Source organism: Haliotis rufescens, unplaced genomic scaffold (assembly GCF_023055435.1).
Source record: "Haliotis rufescens isolate VD_foot unplaced genomic scaffold, xgHalRufe1.0.p SCAF_59, whole genome shotgun sequence".
Classification (NCBI taxonomy): domain Eukaryota; kingdom Metazoa; phylum Mollusca; class Gastropoda; order Lepetellida; family Haliotidae; genus Haliotis; species Haliotis rufescens.
Window position 1 is genome coordinate 2116090 of NW_025964323.1, and position 5038 is coordinate 2121127.

Genomic DNA, 5038 nt, shown 5'->3' on the forward strand with positions numbered 1-5038 from the left:
CCTGGTATACTACTCGGGTGGCCCAGTCGTCTGTTAGCCGTGCAGAGTTGCGTCCCCTGGACATGCCAGAAACCTATGATTGTGGGTTCGAATCCCGGTTCACTTCGATTATGTTTCTAGGTTTTCCAGCACCATACCCGTGCTCGTGGGTTTCACCGAAGTGGTAAACGTCTGAGACCTGCATCACTTCGGGCTTTCCTCCCACATTAAGCTGACACGCCGCGATATAACTGGAATAATGTTAAAAGCGGCGTTAAACCCAACTCACTCACTCACCTTCTTATCCGGTATATTTGCTTGAGGCCATGGCTCGTATGATTGTGGGTTCGTCTTTTTGATGATTCCTTGTTTGACAGCATCAGTCTGTGGGCTTCACAAAGTAGTTAACGTCTAAAGCCTGCATCAGTCGGTGTTATGTGTAATAACCATGACGATTTGATAACAAAGAAGGACAGCTGATTATGATACAATTTTACGTAGCTTTTAATCACATTCTATTTGAACAGTTCTTATTTTGCGTTGCAAATACATGGCATGCACATGCACAAGGTCATTTAGAAAAGAAAAAAACATGCAATGTGGGCTACTTTCACACCTATCGCATTCACTGAAGTAGATACAAGATGTCTTAGCATCCCCACTTGTAGTTTTATTACATGTCTTGTGTGTAAAATATCAACCCCACAACACGATATTGAATAATGGACGATATTGAAAGTGCAGGTCTCCTTAAACGATTCCATTGACAGTCGCTTTAAACTCAACTCACTCGCTCACGTTCTAGAAACATGTTGACATTTTGGGGTAAAAATAAGTCAAGTACACTACGAAACATATTGAAATGTGTTGGGTAAAAAAAGGTCCACTACACTACGAAACATGTTGACATTTTGGGGTAAAAATAGGTCCACTACACTACGAAACATGTTGACATTTTGGGGTAAAATTAGGTCCACTACACTACGAAACATATTGACATTTTGGGGTAAAAATAGGTCCACTACACTACGAAACATGTTGACATTTTGGGGTAAAATTAGGTCCACTACACTACGAAACATATTGACATTTTGGGGTAAAATTAGGTCCACTACACTACGAAACATGTTGACATTTTGGGGTAAAATTAGGTCCACTACACTACGAAACATGTTGACATTTTGGGGTAAAAATAGGTCCACTACACTACGAAACATGTTGACATTTTGGGGTAAAAAAAGGTCCACTACAATACAAAACATGTTGACATTTTGGGGTAAAAATAGTTCCTTATTATCCCATGCTTGTATTCAGAACCTAGTATTAAGGGTCTCGTGGTTGCTGTGTATGATCTCAATGACTGTGGGCTATTTTCTAGTGGTAATAATAGATAAGCTGGCCCAGGTTCACCTGGATACATGGTGCTGTGACACAACCGGAATGAAAATGAATGTGACGTAAAACAACAGTCATATTTCGGATCAGTATGCGTTTCAGTTAACAGGGTTTAAGGGTCGCTCACTCTTTTAAGTGTTCTTTCATCAACCCAACCCATCTAGTCTCTAAAGATAGTGCCTCGGCACTGTAGCTCACCTGAATATGTAGTCAACAATTTAAAATAGCAACAAAGACAGCACTTAACAGAAAATGCTGTCAGCATGATATTTTAATGTTCTGCAGGATACTTAAGTCTAAACAACCTACCTCAGTCTGGCAAATATTTCAGAGGGGAAGTTTACAGAGCCACATATGCATTTTGTGAGAATTTAATAGCACCGTCCAAAAACAAGGTCAATGTTTTAGATAGTGCAGTACAGTATATGATGGTAGTGGTTAGTATCAAATACAAAAATACAGTGGTGATACATTCATTGATAATAATACAGTGAAATACGGTTATAACGAACTACTTATTTTAGTTCGTTATAACCGTAGTTCGTTATAAGCATATATACAACATAACTACAGCAAATAGTCGGCACCAAAAAAGTAAGTTCGTTATATCCGTCAGTTCGTTATAAGCGTGTTCGTTATAACCGTAGTTTACTGTATATATTCCCCCAGCAGAGACAGCCGTCAAGCTTCCCAGACGGGCCTTGGCAGGGATTCAGCGAGTATTAGTGATGCAAACACGAAAGCTTGTCCTGATGAGATTAAAAGTGTGAGAGAAACACACCCTTGTCCCCTTATATACAGCTAGACTAGCGACTCGAACTTTCTACCCAGTGCCCTCACGCAACTCAAGAGAGATTAACACAAGTTGACATGTAACTTTCAAGTTTGACATGTTTCGGTGACATAAAATGAAACCAATATGGTCAACTTCAGATCATTATGTGTAATTTGATAGGTTTTAGTGAATGGTGAGAAAGTTATATTAAATATTAAACATTCTTTTCATAGGTTCAATTTGAAATGAGACTGGAAAAAATAATCTCAGCTCTCTTTTATGAAGTCTCTAAATTGGAGAAAAGGCACAATCAAATAGGAAATCATTTGAGACTAGTATCCAAAACCTTTAAACTGTTTAGGTTTTTTTGGTCAGTATTTGGTAACTTTATTCTGCTTGTTCTTAATAAATGACGTAACAATCAGTGAGTGAGTGCGAATGAAATTCAATCCTGTACGAAGATTTGTTAGACATTAATTTTTTTAATATCTTCCAAGGCCTCCATTTGTAACGAATCGTGTCCTTGCGCAATATAAAATCAATCAAATAAGTGCTCTCAACTGTCGTGAACTGATATGTTATTAATTCAGTTAAATGTAGGCTGAAGTTTGTCCCTTGCTCTATAAAAGGAGAGGATTTTCAATAATTTGACACAACACTATCTTGTCTGGATACTGGTAAGTACTCAGTACTCGTAACTACTATTATATTATACATATGATATTGTTATGTGTGGATCGCTGCATCTCTTTGTGGATGGGTGATCAAGGCCCTGCAACTTTGTTAAATGAGATAACTTTGCTTCATACAAATAATTACTATATACAATAATTACACTGTTGCAGTGCCCTTTCTCCTTTAAACAACATCAGACTGAATGTCAGAACATGTTGTTACTGTTGTAACCAAGGCTGTTAATCATATCAAAGCTATGACATTTTGTTAATTGTAATAATTATGAATAAGACCCCCCCATCCCCCAACCCCCACACCCCACCCCAGATCCACTCCGACCTTTAACTGATGACGAGCAAAGAATGCATCTGGTTGTCTTCGCACAAAAAGAAACCCTAACCGATTGAGATGCATGTCACCACATTTGTAAACTGATCACGATAAACTGTTTTGTTAATAATTACTCTTCGTTTCCCTCAGTAATCGTCAGGATGAAGAACCTGTTCGCTGTTTTGTTGGTGGCATTGGTGTTGGCTCTTTCCCAGGCCCACTTTTACAGGCCCAAGGGCGGCTATGGCGGCTATGGCGGTTATGGCGGTTATGGCGGATATGGCGGTGGCCATATTGAATTTGATGCACCTTACCCCCAAAAACCTTATAGATCGCGCTATTATGGCTACTAGGTACAAGGTATGTTATGACATATTTTCTAAATCTTGTCTGTCTCACAGTACTCTGGTAACAAGATTCAGAATGATAACGGATATTGTATGGAACACGCATTCAATGTTTTTGACGAATTATCAATCGATCTGTGTGTATTCTACTCATGAAGCAAATCACATATCTTGGAGATTTGACTGTATCATTCGAATAATGTTAACCTCTGTATGCTAACGGAACAATGGAAAATGCATATATTCTGAAATTATATGTGCATCTGTCAGTATTGTTGTTGGAACTTTATAAGAAGCACAGTTTTCTGTTAGTATACATCATTCATGGGTCATTCCTGAAAATACCTTGAATATATTTTTGCCACTGCTTTAACAATTTTTCTTTTTTTCAAATACCAAGGTGCATTTTCTCTTATTCACATATTCATTAGGTATCTACGTTTTCCACATTAAGCTGCATGCAATCAGAACGTGATATCAGTCCCGGACGTCCTACAACAGTGTCATCACGTCACTGTTAACTGTGATTCTTTCTTATGCTTATATCACATAAATCAGTTATATCTAAGACGTTACATAGATATGCATTTAAAACTTTATCTCTTATGTTTCAGAGTTTGTGAACCCAAACCTGGAACGTATCACAGAGACAAATGAACACTGATTCGCAATGATCAGTTGAACAATAAATCTTTCCAACATTTCCATGCGTTTTATTATTGTATCGGCTGTATGTAGAGCTATCTACCTAATTTGGAAATATAGAATAAGGAAGGCTCAAGTGATCGTGCATTTTCTGATTGCGTTACAATCTTAGCTTTGGGGGAAGTTTGAAGAAGGGGCTACCAAAAGATTCAGTAGAGGAAATGAGCCGGCTTTATCAATATTCTGGCCATTGCCGAACAAGGTTCAACAAAACAGGCTCATCACAGTGTACGGTAGTTGGGAATCGAACACTAGACTTTTGCCTGACAGGGCAACGCTTTTAGCGCCAGGCTATCTCACAGGCTTTGTAGATCCCGTATTGCGACAAATTGTAGCTGAAACAATAGCTGGTCTCCACCCGGTCACTCATCCATCCTTGCTTTTGCAGGTGAATACTTGACTTGCCTTTCCATGTTGTTTGTGATGGGTGCCACCACTTGGCCAGGATAAGGTCACCCTTTCCTCAACACCTGGTATCATCACTTTTGGATAGAGATTCACAAACATATACTTTTTATGAAGTCAGAACCGTACAATGGACTCTGCTTTCTTATGCAAAGTAAAAGGATTTTGTCACTTTTATTCGATTATCAGAGTTCAACACAAATGTATTCAACTTTATTACCCACGTGGTGAAGATACAGGTGGTAAGATACTAAATCCGTACGTCACACGTGTGTCGTACAAGGTTGACCTTGTTTTATTCGTTTTGATTGGATAACCGTGACCTCTGTCACACCGGGACTATTTTTTTCATTCATAAAAACATGCGAGACGTCATTCATTTTGCAACTACAATGCAGAACTGAAGCAAACTCACGTGAGCGAGAGA

General features: G+C 38.7%; 1 long non-coding RNA gene across 1 annotated transcript; it reads left to right on the forward strand.

The window, feature by feature from the left end:
• The first annotated feature begins 2767 nt into the window (after positions 1-2767).
• On the forward strand, positions 2768-4204 carry LOC125374583. Its single transcript, XR_007218678.1, has 3 exons — positions 2768-2826; positions 3305-3514; positions 4116-4204. It is a non-coding gene; the product is annotated as an uncharacterized LOC125374583 (long non-coding RNA).
• The last annotated feature ends 834 nt before the right edge of the window (positions 4205-5038 follow it).